Raw genomic sequence first — 20,039 nt, 5'->3', positions numbered from 1 at the left:
GCAAACAATCATTCCATGTGAAACAATTCCTTCGGAAGAAATAAAAGGTTTTGTGACTTCTATGTATAATGATGCTTGCTGGTTAGGTTGTATCAAATGTGAATGCTACAACTCGGCAGGTTTTCATCAGTTTTCCAAATCCCAAGGAAGTTAAAATTTAGGGGTCACGTGTAGAAATTGCAAAATAAGCGAAACTGAATGGTCTGAGATCGGAACTGAAACCCAGGATTTCTCCACGAAAACAATGGTTATTTCAATATTTTAGGTTTTAGAATGAAATTTTAACTGTTTGTCTAACCTTACCATGAATGGTTTGTGGGGCACCGTAAAAAAATGTCAGTTTTGTAGCACTTGAGCGACAAATTTTAACTACACAATCTTGATCAAGTGTCTTAAATTAATGTCTATGCGAAATATGAACGAATGCCCTGTATTATTAATATGTACCCAACTAGCTAAAAGTTGCTAAAAAAACTAACAAAAGAAAGAACTTTATTTCCTACCTTCAAAGTTGCCATTTTCATCACACCAAGCAGATTACTGAGCAAGTGAATGCTACGTTGAACAAACATGGTTTTCATGCTTGTATACCGAGTACGATCGCGGTAATTGAAAAGCTTATTTTACAATTTCTACATGTCACTTAACAATTTCAACACGTCATCCCCACATGTTAACCTCAGATACTTCATCCGGACTATTAATTTTGTGAGTATAAGAAGTAGTATAGAAATTACGGATGGGACCGGTATTGTTAATCTTACCTTTTCCTTTAATACGCCTTCGTTTCTTTTATGACCATGAATTTGCATGTTTTCCAAGGAACAGCTCTCTGAAATTCTTTACATAAACATGTGGTTTGATCATGATGAAATTTAAATCCAGTGTTGTTTTTTTTTAATAATTATTTAGTTTAATTTTCTTTTTTGGGATGTGCATACAACCGGGTTTTCAATTGCAAAAAGTATTGATGAAAATATCCAGGGATTTCTGTTATAATGGTATATTTTGGAACAGAACATATGTGCTACTAGTTTCTGCATAAGAAAAAATAAACACCAAAATTGAGAAAATGGATTGCAATTTTTAAGGGTGTAAATTCGGTCACACTATCGTAGAATTTTGGCAATCATTGTCACACGAAATTAGAATCTACCTTAAATTAATGAGCACTGTTTGGATTTCAAAAAAAGTTATTTATGTTGAAAAAAAACAAAAACTTAATAATTACCTTACGCAAGTATGTGTGCTTCCCATGGACAATGTATTTTCCACTGACAAGCAACTAAGTATCGTAGACTAGTGGTAATTAATGTAGAAGTACATCGGAACCTTGGTAGAATGCATTTAGGGGCTTTATTATAATGCTCAGAAAAGCAAACCTGGCCTGCCTATGGAACAAAATCTTAAGCAATCGCTAAGACTCCGCAGTATGTGTTAACAAAAGTAAATCAAAATCGAACCATGTTAAAATTGCATTCGTAGCATGATGAAATTGCAATAAAACAAAAGAAACTTTACTATCCCGTACCTTAATTTAGTCTAACATTACTGTTAATGTTAGCTCCAGAAAAATTGTTACATAAAAATCTAAAAGAAACCAAATGCTCAACAGCCCTCTACTGGCCAAGACCTGCCAGAGTAGCTTTTTCCATTGGGGGACGCATGGTCAGTGCACCGTATCCGCCAATATAGGCATATCGGTGTATTGGTAAAATTACAGATTATTTTACTGATCCGATGTATCGATAAATATCTGCAAAATTCTGCCATTTTTTGTAATTTTATGGATAATGTCCATGCCCTAGTTTCTAAAAAAAGTAAATGTCTAAATATGCAATTTCTTTTGCACTGCTGTCACCTTGAAAACATTTATTAAGGAGGTCAATGAACTTTTCAGGTTCTTCAAGGACAATTTCTAATTTTATATCGGATCGGCAGAATATCGGTATTAGTAAATTTTATATCGGCACTTTATCGGTATCGGCCCATCCCTACTTGTAGCACAATAGTCATGGAGGGGCGAGACCTGCTAATCTGAATTTCATTGGCTAAATGGTGATCTGAACATGACTTGCATCACCACTGTTTTCTAGACTGCTGCCGTGTAACATTGTTTTCAAGTAGCTCCACAATTGTATTTACAATTGCTCAGTTTAGTTTGCTACACTTTGTGACAGGTGGAGTGCAGGTGCATCCCAGTGTCCACCTGTTGCAAGGAAACTGTGTTCAACCAAATAGATGCTGTATGAAAGAATACCACTGTTAAAGAGTCCCGAAGATTCAACAAATGCCTTCCTGCGGCTTTCAACATACATTGATTGATCAACAGGTGACCATACACCACATTGTACACCGCACTCGAGTGTAATGCAAATGGTGCAGACACTAAATACACTATAAAAGACTAAATCAACAAAAGTAGTTGACACGATGTTGCACTTTGTGAAATTAGACATGCGTAAAGAGTCAAAAATTGAAACAAACTAGATGGGCCTAATGTTAGGTAAATGCCAACCTCAAACGTCTTGATCATGGGTTCATAATCATTTCACTATGTGGGAACTTATTTGGTAACACAACCTGGAAATTTCCAAGTGAGAGATAATGAAATATTAAGTCAGGTAAACATTTGAATGTTCAGAAAAACTTTCAGAAACCAACATGGCAAATAACCAAATAAATGGACTACACATTTTTCATACTTTCATTTGCTTTGATTCGAACCTGGAACCCCTGGCATTGTAGCACGATGTGTTAACCACCCTGCCACAGAGGCCGGCACATTTTTCGTACCGTTTTCCTTTATTTTAATTCCAGTTATTTTGCACTTCTGTCAATTAGTCTGGGTCAATCAATATTTCTTGTAAAATGAGAAGTTAAGTGTTTCATCGCAAACATTATTAATAACAATATTAATCTAATTTTGATCTCAAATTAATCCACCTGTCTGAAATTTATTCTTGCCTGTTTTTTTAAAACCTGCATAACTATCATGCTGGGCTGTTACTGGGCCAGATGACTGCAGAGATCTTGGGAAAGACAGGTGAAAGTCACTGTGGAATTTGTTTTGTTTTATCTACATTCATGCAGAGAGGATGGGTTGTGCGTTCAACAATTTCTTCTCGTACTTTGTGTAAGCCTTATGTAACTGTTGGTATCAGCTGACAAAACACTTTTTTTTTTTAATAACATGAGAATGATGGGCAGAATAGAATAAACAGAACCAGCCAGATGAGCGTTATTTTAATAACAGCATTTGCATATATTTTTTACTCTTTTATCCCTCTCCGGTTAACCCAAATGACAAGAATGGATAGTGTCTATATGAAATAGAAGAAGCGACACAAGCCAGGGATTTTTTGGTGGAACTGCAGCACTTTAAATAGTCTTGCAAGATCTATAAAACACCTCTCTCTGCGACCTCTGGGTCCAGAGAGAAACTGGGATAATACAAGTATTGGTACCTGCACTGCCCTAGCTTATGCAAGCATCTGCTTCGCATTTGATTTACGATCATCTCATCATGGATCCTCATGCAGGATTCGAAGGAGATTTCATGCTAGAGACCAGATATACTTTTTAATCAGAGGCTGGAAGCATTTAGATGCGCTGACCCACCTGAAGTAACAAAAGTATTTAGGGATGATTTATTGAGGTTAATGGATATAAATCTGTACTGCCTTGCCTAATAACACAAGCATGTAGGGTTAGGAATGTAAGAGCCCTTCACTACTACTAATTTATTTTCACCATATCAAATAAAGGCTCTTGACTTTGGTTAGTCTCTCTGTACAGTTGGGACGGAGTACTAACTGGCATGCAATCACAATGCAGAACGGGCATTTTCACAAAATACTGTTTTCCTGCTTCGGGGATGATGGATTCTAATGTTGTCGGCTCTTGCCAAAGTGGTGGTTTTATTTTGGCTCTTTGACTGCGAGTTGCTTCTCAGGTAAACGTGGCAATAGGGGGTCACTGTCATTAAGGCAGGTCCCCTGCTGGGAGTTAGCGTGATTTCACTATAACACTTCCGCTTCCGGTAATGTCAACAATTTCAACAAAAAGCACAAATTAAGTCTGTAATTAAATTTTGCGTTCGCTTTTGTTTTTTCCCCACCATTACACTGTGAGGAATTTTATATTTCGAGCTGACATTTCCGTGCATGTATAAGATAATTCAATTCTTCCGATTGTGTTATGATTTTTAAATGCCTTTGTAGTATGATTACTTCAGAATTATTCAAAACATATTTCATAATAAGTGATCTCCATACAGAATATAATATTGCATGAACTACACCGCATAGACAAAATACGAACACCTTACACAAATCGAGGTAACACTTTACTATACCGGAGACAGATTTCATCAAATTTACAGGAGAAAGTACTTACACAAATCATTTTCTGTAGTGTTGTTGATGATCGGGAATGTAGTTTTGATCCATTTTAATGCGAAAGCATGCGGTTTTCTACGAAAATCTATTTCCGACGCGCTATTGCTGCTGCCGCCATTTGCTTTCTGCACAATAGCACAATACGCTCCCGTATTGTCCGTATATGCTAAATTGAATGAAAGAGTGCTAATAGAATCTAACAGGCCTAACCTAACCTAGTAGGCATACCTCGTCCCCGTGATGATTCGTGGGGCTATCGTGAATTTTTGGGCTAACGTGAATGGTTTTTGGGGCTGCCCGTGGATGGTCTTTGGGAAATAAGGAACAACAGTAAGTACTCGTTAATGTAATAAATAGACATTATTTTCGTTAGAAATTCATTATTTCACCTAAAGAAATGTTCCACAATGCAGAATAGTACGTTAGCAATTTAAAAAACTGCGAAATAAATCATTGATAGGTGTTTCCGGTATAGTAAAGTAGTACTCAAATCGATATTTATTGAAATAGAGTTTTTTCTGGCAGGCTTATCATGCTTCATACCGGCACCAATGGCGTATGTCCGCCTACAAGCAGATTCTTCAAGGAATCTCACACGTTGTGAAATAACTCAGAAATGAGCGCAAGTACAATAATCACTTATGATTTGTACAAAATACTAAATTTACATAGTGGGTTTATCTGTCCGCCAACCGGAACAACAGTTCCACCGCATGTACGGTATTCCAAAGCTGCAACCACCTTTTTTTTTTTTTTTTTAGCACAAGAAACCATGTAACGCTATAATAATATGCACACAAGGAAATAAAAAAAAAAATAAGGACTAATAGAACTAGATGTCTACCGGAAAGCTGAAACATGGCGAGTTTTTTTCCTTCGTTTCCCGTATATTTTATGGTATTGAAAATATTTTTTCATTATAGAAAATAAGTTTGCTAAATTCTATATACTCTATTCTGCAAGATTAACTTTCGAAAGTCAAAGTTCTCTTTATAGTTGCTCCATAATTTTGATAAAATGTATTGCCCTCCCCCTCCTCAAGCCGACTAGACAAAGCAACTACTCAAGCGCCACACCTGCCGCCATATTGGCGTTTTCTTCGTGGAACAGAAAACTCACCTAAAATGCATCACAAAATATTGCAATTGCACATATTCATCTGTCAAAAACAAATTCATCTTCGTTATCAACGTTTCTTCCTGAATGAATAGATACCCCATAAGATTTCTAAATGTAAAACTACAACTATTCCCAACGACAACATTTCTCACTTATCTGTTCAAGGACACTACCTTCTTTCTAACATGGCGGCTGTTGGAAATCAAGCTCGCCTTCCCTTCCAAGTTGGCATCGTTCCCAAATGCACCACTTGTGGCGCTAGTAACCAAGTCGCGATTGCGTCAGGGGAAAATTCTATTCAATAGAATACAAGCTCTGATTACATACATCGGGATAATGAAGGAAAACTATTGTGAAATGCTTTATGTAAGATTAAATTTCATTTCATTACACTGCACTTCCACTTCTTACAGGAAGAACACCGCAGGAGCGCCTTAATACAACTGTGAGCGAAATGTCAATACTCTTAACAGCAAACGAGCTCCTTCTACGAATTGCGTTCCAGCTGAACTGCGGAATTTCGTGAAACGTAGCAGAATTGTGCAGCAAGTGACTGGATCTTATTCCAGTGTGATAAATGTGAAAACAAATATGAAAAGTTTTAAATTTCCATTCATATTGCATTCTACATATCTGCAAACTTCAAAATTAATTCCACTTAATATTTAGTACCGGTAATAAACATTTTACAATTTTTCAACATTCCTATTATGTTGTAAAAATTAGTTTTAATGAAAACTTTCTGCATTTAATATTTCTGCAGTCCTAGTTCTGTTAAAAATATAAACTTTTTTTTTTTAACACTTTTGCAACTAAATTAGAATCGCTAGTGTGCTAATTAAACTTTATGATTTGGGAAACAGAGGAGGATGTCATCTATTGATACTTTCAAACTTCAAAATTAATTGAATGAAAACAACTTTCATTTATGTTGCGTCAATAACATATAATATTGGTGAAATATTGCTTTTTGCTATAACTATATAAAGTGCGCAAATAGTGCATATCAAACACTAGAGATCACTAAAGAAAATCGGAAGTCATATTAGTTTTAGTCGATCCAAAATGACTATTTTAAATAAAGAAACAAATTTAAAATGTTTTTTTGTTGAACAGTGTAATTGTTATGGTTAGTAACAATCATTGATTAATAGGCAAGGGAGGACGGCGCCTCCCCGATGGTGCAGTGGTTGCGTCGTCGCCTTGTAATCAAGGAGTCCCGGGTTCGATCCTTCTTTAAACCGTAGGTCCAGACCCGATTAGCCTTTCTGTGCATAAAAGTGAAATTATGTCGCGTTGAATGACTACAAACATTACTTTCTTGTGCTACCAATCTACTGACATAACTGGACTAGAAAAAAGTTATCATTCACTGGTATTTGTTTCCAAGACTACAGGATTTAACCACATAATGTATTTTTAAACAACACTTATGAAACTATCAGCTGCTTTCCCCCCACTAAGTCAGATGATGCGCCTTCGTGGATGACTATAACGTCAGTGTTCTTGCCGTTGAAGGCGGTTGGATTGTGGTGCATTTCCGAGATCTATAATGCGTGGAGCTATACCTTCGGCCACGCTCTTTTTGAGTCTGTGTAACACTGTGTCACCATAGCACATAAATATGTTAACTTTGTTGAACATTTTGTGAAACATATATGATTTTTCCTTGCCTTATGAGGTTATCTTGTAATTTTTATGATGACATTTTAATGACGTCATTACAGAAAATGCTCAAGGGTGCCAGGGTGGCATCATTCGGTTTCTGAGTCAGTAAATAATGTTTAACAAATAAAAGCAATAATTAAAAAACTTTATACCCTACTTGACGGTTCAAGTGAAATTCTGCCCGACTAAATGGACTATCGTGAGAGATTTCCCGAATGACTTAGGGTAGAGCTAGAATGTACAGAGAAAGAGAAACAGGGGAAGAGAAAAGAAAAAGAAAAATAGAAATAAAAGAGATAGAAAGAGAAGTAGGAAGTAGAGGAACGGAAGAAAGGGAGCAAGCGTCAGAAAGATGAAAGGAAGATAATGGGAAAGTGATAGAAAGAAATAGGAAACAGAGTAAGGAAGAAAAATAATGAACAAAAGAAAGAGAGAGAGAGAGATGGGGAGAAATCAGAAAAACAGAAAGAGAAGAAAAGAGAGAATGCAGAAAATAGAGAAAAGAAAAAAGAAAGATTGCAGAAAAATAGAGAAGAGAAGAAAAGAGAGAATAGAAAAGAATACAGAAAGAGAAGAAAATAGAGAGAATGCAGAAATAGAAGAAAAGAGAGAGAATGCAGAAAAATACAGAAAGAAGAGAAGAGAGAGATAATGCAGAAAAACACAGAGAAAGAGAAGAAAATGGAGAATTAAGAAAAATAGACAAGAGAAGAAAAAAGAGAGAATGCCGTCAATTATACCGGACCGCGAGAGGTTTCTCCTGAATTTTGTGACTTGCACCCCGAGCTGGCAACCATCTGCAAATATGGCCCTTCGTTCGGAATTCACCAGCGATAAGAGGAAATTATTTCTCGCCAGTGTTGGTGAGATACCTAAGCCGTTGATAAGGGCTCCGTGTAACCACCAGAGGCGCAACCACGAATTTTTGTCGGCGGGCGGTCACGTATCAGGATAAACGTACCAATAATAATAATAATAATAATATTTATACTTTTTCAAAATGTTCAATTTCACATTGATAATGAAAAACAAGGTTCCAAACTGAATTCTGAATGACAGAAAATGCAAGATAAATTCATTCCGAATATAATTATTTTTTTGCATCTAACATGTATAACTTTCGCATACAACCCAACATGGAGCGACGTAAAGTAAGAAAATACGTATGCAACGTGCTAAAACTAAATTGTGTACGTTTTCAAAGTTTTTTAATACAAAATGTATATACCTCATAATAAACCCACAGCAAAAATTGTATAAATTGTCTCTCAAATGTGCACACTCCTATTCCTCTAAACGATGATTCATGCACTTAAGACAAATTACGAGAAGTCTTACTTCTCTCTCTGATCATTTACATTACAGAAAAGTAACATATATATATTGCGAGCGAAGCGAAAAAGAAAATTTTTAGATTCAATGTTTTGCAACCTGAAAACAATATTTATTTAATAGGGCGCAAATAATTTCACGGGGCGCCAAGGCATTCTCTTTTGTACAATTTGTTTCATTTAGATCGTTCGGCACCCATGACCGACTGCCCCCCCCCCCCCCGCCCCAGCTACGGCTCTGAACTTGATAAAACCAAGAAAAGCAGGTATTACGAGCCGAGCGAGCAAAAAAAAAATAAAAAAAAATATGGAAAGTATTTTTATTTGCATATTATTATAGTTATATATTATTTTTATTTGCATAAATTTTGAAATCGAGGATAGCAATTGCCCCTCTGTGCACCCTGCAGGTGCCCTTGGCCGTCCAGGTTTGCCCCCCTAGAACTGCTTTGTGCCCAAGGTTGGGGGGCAATGCCCCCCCCCCGTGGTTCCGCCACTGGTAGCCTCCAAATTTGAATTACAAACCTGGGGCCGTTCTCGAGTCTGGGCCGGAAGTGTGAAGCGACTTGCAGCCCGAGCTGGCAACCAAATTTAATTTTCTTGTGAAATAAAAATGGCGTTGGAATAAAATAACTTTCTTAAATATCGAGCAGGCGAACGGACACAGGTCTCTGCGCAAATAGTGATGCAAGACGGCTCCACCAATGAACAAGTGAGAGGGACAGAATTACGTGGAGGGGGGGGGGGGAGCGACTGCAGTTACCAGCCTTCGAGGAGCGTGTACTGTCTCGCTCTGGCCACTAGATTCCCCCTGCTTCTCTGACGCTATACGCAGCCTTAGTCCACAGTTAGCTGGGACAAGGTATAGAAACAACGAAAGTTACTTAGTAAAGTGCAATTCTCTTGCAGGGGAATTATATTACGTTGTGCTTTGGAGAAAACATTGACCACCTTCATGGGCGTCCGAAAGAGGGGGCAAGGGGTGGCCGTGCCCCCACCCCCTGGAAAATGAAAGTCAACCAAAAAATATGTATTTCACACATATAATTTCATTTTAGCCACAATAATATGTGTTAATTATTGCATGAACACCATAAATTCAAATTTAAGCATTGTTTTTTAGGGAGCAACCCTATTTTTGGGGAAAATTTGCCTTCGTTTGCCCCCCCCTGGAAAAAATACCTTCCTTGCCCCTCCCTGGAAAAATCCTGCGGACGTCCATGACCACCTTCGGTACGTCCAAGACTTGACATTCCTCCTCCTCAATAACAAGGACAGCCAAATGGGACTGGCATCCAGCATCCTGTTTCGAGCAGGATGGTTTTCAAAGGTTCTTTCACTACAACTAGAGTGTGAACCTTGTGAAATGCCAATTTTGAATTTATGCTTTCCTATGATTTCGAAGAACGCAACTTGCGGCAATTCCCACGAATACAAAAAGAATTAATGCCTTTATTAAAGCGAATCATATGGAGATAAAATCGTAATCAAGAAGTAAATTTTAGGCAGTAAATGTCCACTCTAAATAAAGGACAAGCACAAAACACCGTACATGAATATAATAATAAGTAGTGGACTTTAGAGAGTTCACAAACCTTAATTGAGGATCACCAAAACCTCAAAAACTCACTTTCTCTCCACGTTCCGTGCCTCATTTATTGCGCTGACGATGTTTCACAGCGTAGAAAACAGCACCAAAACCTCAAAAACTCACTCAAGTGAGCCACAGTGTTGCCAACCTACGAAAATTTCACCAAAACCTCAAAAACTCACTTTCTCTCCACGTTCCGCGCCTGACGATGTTTCACAGCGCAGAAAAAGCCGGTACGAGTAAATGCACTCTCTCATCCTTGAAGGATGAATGCGCCTTATCGTAATTTTCCAAGTCCGGGACACCATGTTTATATATCGTGACCTTTTGTAAACCTCTCGGAACGATGTGCCACACACACACACCTGCGTGCGCCTCTCATTATTTCTGTATTGTGACGCAAGCAAGCAAACAAATAATAATTGTTTTATTTTTAGGATTCCTGGCCCCTATAACCCCGCCAGGAGTGCGTGGTGCCCAACCCAAAAAAGGTTCTCTAACGGCTGCGGTTAGATAACCACACCTCTGTAGAGTTTCACGTGTTTTTTTTTTTTTTTTGTTTTTTTTTCTCTCAAACTTCGAGACAGAGAAGTAACGAGGGACGCACAAGCAGGGTTCTTCGAAACGAACGAGCCCCCAACGTTTTCCCGTACGGCCTTCGAACATATGGTTGGTTCACGTGAGCTCGAATTTCTTCGGGAATGTCTTTCAGCTCGTACATCTGACCGTACATGCTGTTCATCATCAACTTCGCCATATTCTGTTTCGCGTCCATTTCGAGCAATTTGCCCGGCGGCAAGGTCTTCTTGCAGTTCTTGACTTTCTTGATTTTTTTTGCGCAAGGTCATGATCTTGCGGATGCACACGGCGTTGAGCGTATCGGGCGAGAAATACACGTGGAGATCCGCTTCCGCGCAACCGGTGGGATTCGTCATGCCGCGATAAACGTCCACTTCCGTGCCTGGTGGAACGGACGTTCCGGTGTGGAATTCGCGCCACTCCAAGTTCACGTTGAAGGGGGAGAGTCCAGCTGCGACCATGTGACGCTCGGGTAGAGTGACGTGAAGTCCAGCACCAAAATAATTTCGTTCGCGGTCCTGTTCTTGAGCGCCACGTTCATGTGGGGGTTGCGGTGCACGTATCCCCCCGACCAACTTGTGGTGGTATTCGAGATGCTGCCGTGGGAAACACAAACATCGCCCGTTCTGCAACGCTTCGTTGAAATAATAATGCGAAAGATGCAAGTTGAGTTGGTGCCCGCGAACCTGGTCCGCACGCAACACGCTCTGGCAGCACGTGGAGACGATCGTTTGCACGAGTCCGTTTTTCAGAAACACGCGTCCCGTACCAGCATCGAATCCTGGACGTTGTATTGCAGCAGTTCGTCTATCTTGTTTTTCTCGTAGAGCGTCTGCACGGTTTCGCCCTCGGGCATCATCTTCTCTCCCAGGTTGAAATACAACGAAACGTACTTCAGCGTGTACGAGGAGAGGTTCCCGAAAAGATAACGCACCACTTCGATGCCGTCCAGTTCGAGTTGATGGCGGGCAGCGACGGTGTTCGGCTGCACCCACCGCTCGCACAATTCGGGTCGCCCTAAACTCAGAGGCCTAGTGAGTTGGCAATACTGACACGACCTAGGTTTGCTTATATTGTCATCGCAATCGGATGTGACGACGGGTGGGGGAGAGATGACTTTCGTTCTGTGGTGTCGATGTAGGTCAGATCAAACACAGTAATGTGAAAGTTTCTGTACAGAAGAGTAACGTTTTTGCAACTGTACGCGATTATACAACCGTTTTGTGTGTGTGTTAAATTGCTAGCAGCTTTTTGTAGGTAAGTTTTTTTCTTGTTATTTCTCTTGCATGTGTGTGTGTTAATAATAATAATTGCGAGTTGTGTTAGTGAACACGAAATGTTTTGATTAAACATCGAAATTACGCTAAACAAAAATATGAGCATACATAACGTGCGCTTGAAAAAACTATTCTTCATCGCGAATAACATAAAAGCGAGGTAACAATCGGAGGGAGGGGAGGGACGATGATTATGATCATGTTAGTTTACTCATGTTGGATGGTATTGACGCGTGTACTGTGGGTTGGATTTGTTGTTTTAAGTCTACTTTATGCACAGTAAGGCTAATCGAAACTGGACCTACAGTGGGATCCGAACTACCTCCGCCGGGTATCGAACTTGGTGTTTTAAATTATACAAGTGCACAGTGGGAAACTTTATCTTTTTGTAATTTTTGATACTCTGGGTTGGATTTGTTGTTTTAAGTCTACTTTATGCACTGGACTGGACCTACAGTGGGATCCGAACTACCTCCGCCGGGTATCGAACTTGGTGTTTTAAATTATACAAGTGCACAGTGGGAAACTTTATCTTTTTGTATTTTTTGATACTCTGGGTTGGATTTGTTGTTTTAAGTCTACTTTATGAACTGGACTGGACCTACAGTGGGATCCGAATTATACATGTGCACAGGGGGAAACTTTATCTTTTTGAATTTGTTGATACTCTGGGTTGGATTTGTTGTTATACTTCATACGCCAAGAGGATTGAGGGTTAGAAAGAGATTGTTTGGTAGAACAACTTAAATAGAATTATGTACACATAATATTTTTTGTGTTTTCTATCCACAAACATATTTTTTTTCATTTATTTACAGAATTGATTACGGAGCAACAATATCAGCACCATTGTGAATTAGCCTTCCAAGTTTTTTTTAATTGCAAAAGCATTTATTTTGTGACACTCCACTAAATACATAAAATAACATACCCCACAAATATTTCATTATAGCGAATTAGCCTTCCAAGATTTTTTAATTGCAAAAGCATTTATTTTGTGACACTCCACTAAATACATAAAATAACATACCCCACAAATATTTCATTATAGCGAATTAGCCTTCCAAGATTTTTTTATTGTAAAAGCATTTATTTTGTGACTACTAAATATATAAAACAACATACCCCCACAAATATTTTCACTATTGCGAATTAGCCTTCCAAGATTTTTTTATTGTAAAAGCATTTATTTTGTGACACTCCACTAAACATACCCACAAATATTTTCAACAAGATGCAATCGGTACAAATTTGCCCTACGTGTGAAACTGGTGTTTCAAGGAAAAATTTCCAAAGGCACTGTCGTACCTGCGCACCTGGTAAGCATGTGACCGCTACAAAACCATGTCCCAGGTGCGGTAAACATATTACTATTAATAATTTGAAAAAGCATATAACAATATGCAAAGTCGTCGGAGCACCTGTTCTACAACCGTCGACCAGCTCGACCAAGAGGAAAGCGGAAGCCGACTCCCCACCATCCGCCAAACGTGTCAAGCCTGTGGCGAAAGCGAACCAGTCTGCTTTCCAGCGTTTGTTAGGGGACTTTGTCCTCACTTCGGAGGGCTCATGTGACGTGCGTAGTTTTTTGGAGAACGTGCAAGCCAAAATTATTTCCATCCTCAGCGATGCGCTTGCAACGCACTCCACCAAATTCTACGCATCGCTACGTTGCCAGTACAAGAAGCCGTCTGATGAAATTTACAGCTTCTGCCACAACACCAAGGCGAAGAAACTGCATCTGGCGGATGTCGACAACCTCGAGGTCATCTACAACAAGTTTGCCGAGGAGCTGCTGGTTAAACAAGAAGAACATCAAGCTAAGGGCTCGGGGGGTTCGCTGTGTGGTGAGCCTCACGAACTGTGCTTCAAACTTTGCAAGTTTGTGCCTCTCTCTGCGTCCAGCTACGTCCCCTTACCACCTACCATTGCGGCAAAGAAGGCCGTCCTGAACATTCAGAACAGTGACGCCAAGTGCTTTCTCTGGTCGGTGCTTGCAGCGTTGCACCCCGTCGACTGGAAAAAACAACCACGCCGAGTTAACCACTACCTACCCTACGAGCCAGAGCTGGAAGATGCGATGGCTGGGATCGCCTATCCCGTGGAGGTCCCGGACATTCGAAAGTTTGAGGCTCGTGCGCGGTTGGCCATCAACGTTTATGGCCTCACTGAGAAAAATGTGGTGTACCCTATCCGGGTGAGCGATGTAGACGACGATGGTGCGCAGGAAATTCACCTTCTGCTCATCAAGGACGAGACCCATCACCATTATACTCTCATTCGCTCGCTCTCCCGGTTGGTGTCGAGTCAAAAAAGCAAGCATAATGGTAGCATAGAAGTTTGTCGCAGGTGCTTGTCCACTTTTGATAATCAAGAACAGCAGGATTACCAGCGCATCAGAGGTCCCAACATCGCTGTCGAGAAGCTCGCTCTCCACAAACATTATTGCAATGCCAACGAGCCGGCTGTGGCAGTCTTGCCCAAACCTGGCACCGTGGAGCGTTTCCACATGCACGGTGCCATGGTGGAGCACCCCGCTATCATCATCGCGGATTTCGAGGCCTTCCTCAAACCCCTGTCCACTTGCAATCCCGATCCCGAAGTTTCCTCCACTACCCCTTACCAACTCCACGAGGCCTCGAGTTACGCCTACGTTGTGGTGCGACGAGACCAACACATCGCCCCCGAGCCCTACGTGTACCGTGGTCTCGACGCAGCCAAACACTTCCTCGAGAGGATGGTTGTCGAGGCCATCGAGATAGGGAAGGTACTGTTGGCCCCCAAGTCTATGCTCCCACTGTCCCCCGACGATCAACGTAGACACGACGAGGCCATCGCTTGCCCTGCCTGCGTCAAGGAGTACACCGCCAACAACCGTAAAGTCCAACACCATGATCACTTTAACGGTAGGTACGTTGGTCCTTGGTGCAACGGATGCAACCTCATGTCCCGGGACCCGCGATTTATTCCGATCTTCTTCCACAACGGCTCGGGGTACGACTTTCACCACCTGATCAAGCATCTTGGGTACGACAACGAGGGAATCAACGTTCTCGCCCAGAACGAGGAGCGTTACATCAGTGTGAGCAAACGAGTGTCCATCCCGGGATCACGCTCTACCGTCGACCTTCGCTTCCTCGACTCCCTGAGGTTCCTACCGGCAAGCCTCGATGCTCTCGCGGGGAAGCTTAGCGGCGAGCAAATACTCATCACCTCTGCAAACTTTCCGAACTTGGACGCCGGTCTCTTCAGGCGTAAGGGGGTCTACCCCTACGAATACGTCACAGACCCTACCAAGTTTGCGGAGACGTCGCTACCTCCCCAGGCGAAGTTCTACAGTCAGCTACGAGGCTCGAACATCACCGTCGAAGAATATCACCATGCCCAGTCCATGTGGCGCGAGCTGGGTTGTCGAACTCTCGGGGACTACCACGACGCCTACCTCAAACTTGATGTGACGCTCCTCGCCGACGTGTTCCAGACGTTCCGTGCGACCGCAATGAAGATCTACCAGCTGGACCCCGCATATTTCTATAGTCTCCCCGGACTGGCGTGGTCAGCCATGTTTCTGGTGACGAAAATCGAGCTGGAGCTTCTTTCTGATTATGACATGGTGCTGTTTGTGGAACGCGCTATCCGGGGTGGCATGGTCCAGGTGTCGCAACGGCACGCGCGCGCCAACAACCATCACATGGCTACTGGCTACGACTCCTCTCAACCGTCGAGCTACATCATGCACACGGACGTGAATAACTTGTACGGGCACTCCATGATGCAGCGACTTCCCTACGGAAGGTTCGAGTGGACTGATCCTTCCAACTTCGACATCGAAAGCTTCGACGATTCGGAACATGGGTTCTTCGCCGAGGTTGATCTGCAATTCTCCGAGAAGCTACATCATGTATTTTGCGATCTTCCCCCTGCACCTGAGTTCAAGTGTCCACCCGATTCGAACCAGACGAAGCTCGTCATGGATTTCGAACCCAAGAAGAATTACGTCCTGCACTACCAGAATCTCCGGTGGTTGATGCAGCGAGGGGTCACCGTCCACGCAGTTCACCGCATCCTCAAGTTCAACCATTCTCCATGGTTGCGTCCATATATTGAAGTCAACACTAAACACCGCACCGCAGCCACGTCCGAGCTTGATAAGGATTTCTTCAAGCTCATGAATAATGCGGTGTTTGGCAAGACCATGGAGAATGTACGGAATCGTGTGGACATAAAATTGGTGACGAGGAAAGAGCGATGTCGTCAGCTTGTCGCGAGTCCATTGTTCAAGTCTCGAACAATCTACAACGAGCAGCTGGCTCTGATTCACATGAAGCAAGGTGAGGTGAGGCTCACCAAGCCCATCTACGTTGGAGCCACGGTTCTGGATCTGAGCAAGCTACACATGTTCGAGACGTACTACGACATATTACGTCCACACTACGGCCACAACATCTCGCTTCTCTACACAGACACGGACAGCTTGGTGTACCACGTCCGCTCAGCCGATGCATACAGGGATATAGCGACAGTTCCATCTTTGGTTAACCTCTTCGACACCTCGGGCTATCCCCAGCAAAACAAGTACGGAATCCTGGCCCGCAACAAGAAGGTGCCTGGCAAACTCAAAGATGAGAAGGACGGAGACGTGATTCTTGAGTTTGCAGGTCTTCGCGCCAAGGCCTATGCCATCAAAGCCGAGGACAGCCTTACCAAGAAGGCCAAGGGTGTCGGTAGACAGGTGGTTCGGGAGCATCTCACATTCGAGGACTTCGTCGATTGCCTCAAGACCAGGTCGTCGGTTCTAAGAGCAGAACAGCGCATCCAGAGCGTCGACCATGTGTTGACCACCAACGAGGTGAGGAAGATTGCCCTGGATCCCAACGACGACAAGAGGTGCGTTCTCCAATGTGGAATCCACACACTCCCATGGGGACACAACCGTTTGAGAGATGGAAAAAAATGTTACAAATGTCCATAAAAAAAATTAAAAAAAGTAAACCTAGCATCAAACCAAAAAAATTGAAAAAAAAGTATACCTAACATCAAACCAAAAATTTAAAATGACAAAAAATCTTGCACGTGCAAAAAAAAAAATAACCAGCATGCCTATGAACTTGTTCGGATACAGAAAGCAGACCATCATGGAAACTGCACCACCAAATTCCAATAATCTCTTACCTTCCGTGTTATCCAAACTCAACGGTCTACTGATCGTTCACCTCAACTGCATTTGGACGAAATTGGATGATGAAGTCGGCAAGATGTTTTACGTCTTCAATAACAATTTACATTTTTACGACATTCCGATCGACGGGAAACTTCGGATCACCGTGAATCCGGAGAACGAAGGGCGAAAAATCAAAATTTCTACCGGCAAGAACATTTTTCGAATGAAGCACGACAAGGTGCTTTCTAACATGTCGTACGATGTTTCAGCAGGAGATTGTTTATACGTGGAACTCCTCGGAGATTACGACAAACTCATTCCTCTCTTCGTAGAATTACGAATCGTCTATCCTTTAATAAATAACCGTTAACAAAAATGCCTAACGACATTTTCGGCCACACCAAGCGTGTAGACCACGCAGAAGAGATTCTCATGCTCGACGTTCGAATTAAAAAGTTGAGGAGCGATTTGATCGCTTTGCAGGAGACCTTAAACAAAAGTTTAGAGTCGGAGATCGCTACGCTCCAAACGCAATGTCTCGACCCTATTCTGAAAATCGATTCCGAACTGAAAACGCTCATAAAAAATTATGTTGACGTACCTTCTTACGACAACGTTCAAAATATACAGTTGAGCGTGGATTCGCTTCAAAATGATTTGGCCAAATTACAGCAATTTCAATTGAATGAAGAAGATTTGGAAAAATTGAAACTCGAAATCGAAGAACGAACTTCCGCAATCGAAAATAATTTCTCTGAACTTCAAACCGTCGTGAACGATATCGATGTAGAACGCTTGCATGTCGTCGTTTCCAAATTACAAGAAGAATTCACCAGCACGTTGGAAGAAATTAAATCCAAGTTACACACTTTGGAAGATACAATGACGAACCTACCATCGTCAGACGAACTGCAGGTCATCAGTAAAAGCGTTGCGAACATAAAAATTCAATTGGAGGCTTATCAAGATTTCGAACACATTCAAACCACCATCGCTACGCTTCAGGCGTCTCTGGAGTTGATCAACGAAGAAATAAAAAATATTCGAGTTCAAGCGAACGCGTTGACGACCATTCAAGACACGTTAAGCACGGTTCAGCAGAAGATCGAATATTTAGAAAATTTGAACGTCGAATCGAATCTTGCTCATTTTCATCACGTACTGGACAACATACAGGGTGACTTGGAATCGTTACGGACGAGCGTACCCTCGAAGGAAGATTTGGAAAAATTGAAAACGGCGGTGACGGCATTATCCGATTCGAGCGACATCAAAAGTTCATTGAGCGATCTCGAGAGTACGGTGGCCAATCTCCCCACCTCCAAAGAATTACACGCTTTGAAAAGGAACATATCTCGAATGCTTAAACGACTAGAAACGGAAACGGCAAACGTGGAACAGATTCGAGATGAAATTAGTTCGCTGGTGTCGACGCTGCCCACTTCGCAGAGCGTCGCGGATCTTCACACGCAGTTTACCGAGATGCGAAGCATCGTGAACGATCTTACCGAGAAAAGCTCGAAATTGAATCAAGTTGAGAACCTTCAGAACATTGTCGTCAACATCAGAGATCAATTTGGAGTGCTGGAATCCACGCAGGAATCGACGCTGACCTCTTTCGGTGCCAAGATGCAAGAACTCAACGAAAACTACAAGCAGTTGAACGTGGAAGTGAAAATCAAACCGTCATTTTCTGCCGTAACGGATACCATAGTCGAGCATTTGTTGCCCATCGAAAATAAACTCGGACACGTTCACAGTAATCTGCTCAGCGTCGACACTAAAATCGCCAAATTGTTCACCTTGCAAGCCATCGAAATCAACAGCGTACCCAATCAACAGAGAATCTCCACGTTCGTCGAAGGTAACAAACTATACATGTTACATCCTTATCATCCGTACTGCAAGTTTCTTCTCGATGGCACGATTCAGATAAACGAATTTTCGTACTGGTCTCACGGCAGAAAAGCTAGCGTTCCCACCATGACCTTGATATCGAATCGTGGTGTCCAGAAAGCAGGAAACATTCCTCTGGCACGTTGGAACGAAACGCGCAACATATATGAAATACACGAAGACGAGGATCTTACCGTTTTCGACGTGAGTGCCGGCGATAAGCTGGTCATTCAAAACACGAGCGAGGTGCCACCCTCTTTGAATCCCATCACGCTCGTGCTTCTCTTCAAACGTAATCTCTAAAAAAAATGTCTAGGCAAGCCATCGTCGAAGAATTGCATAAACCTGCACGCCGCAACTACGAACGTTTGGCGGTGGTAACCAAGGGCATCGATGACTTCTGGGAAAGTGACCTCGTCGAGATGAGTAGCGGCAATCTAAGAAACGTACATAAATTGAACAAGGGCAACAAGTACCTCCTCACCGTCATAGACGCATTTTCGAAATTCGCATGGGCTCTACCTTTGAAAGCCAAAACGGGAACATGCGTCACGGAAGCATTCAAATTAATTTTTCGCGAAAGCGGCAGACGACCTCGGTTTCTGCACACGGTCAACGGTAAAGAATTCTACAACGCCGTATTCCAAAAGTTTATTCAAAAACATGACATTCGACATTATTCGACCTTCAGTCACATCAAAGCCAGCATCGTGGAAAGATTTAATCGAACCTTGAAAACACACATGTGGAAACGATTCACGCTTCGGGGAAATTACAAATGGGTCGACATCCTGCCGGAACTCGTCGACACCTATAATGATACGGTACACAGAACGATAGGCATGAAGCCAGCTGACGTTACGAAATCTGACGAGCAGCGTTTAATTTCTGCAGTTTACTGTCCAAAGTACACTGCGACTACCAAGAAATCAAAATTCAAAATTGGAGACCAGGTGAGAATCAGCAAATTCAAACGCACCTTCGAGAAGGGATTCACAAAAAATTGGAGCACGGAAC

At 41.9% G+C, this 20,039-nt stretch overlaps 1 protein-coding gene across 9 annotated transcripts in view; it reads right to left on the bottom strand.

The window, feature by feature from the left end:
- LOC145990020 (chromatin remodeling protein domino-like) overlaps positions 1–5,780 on the bottom strand; it is a 195,899-nt gene extending 190,119 nt beyond the window's left edge. For 6 of the 9 annotated variants that reach the window (XM_083125623.1, XM_083125631.1, XM_083125628.1 and 3 more), the window contains exon 1: positions 5,520–5,711. The gene's annotated coding sequence lies outside the window, so the exon portion shown is untranslated. Of the gene's footprint in view, positions 1–5,244; positions 5,395–5,519 lie in introns of those variants that run through there. The other 3 variants (XM_083125625.1, XM_083125624.1, XM_083125626.1) reach the window with 3 other exon arrangements.
- Between the last annotated feature and the right edge of the window lie 14,259 nt (positions 5,781–20,039).

Source organism: Lepisma saccharinum, chromosome 7, assembly GCF_977018435.1.
Source record: "Lepisma saccharinum chromosome 7, izLepSacc3.1, whole genome shotgun sequence".
Classification (NCBI taxonomy): domain Eukaryota; kingdom Metazoa; phylum Arthropoda; class Insecta; order Zygentoma; family Lepismatidae; genus Lepisma; species Lepisma saccharinum.
Note: the sequence above shows the minus strand (reverse complement) of the source record. Positions and strands in the feature narration are given on the sequence as shown.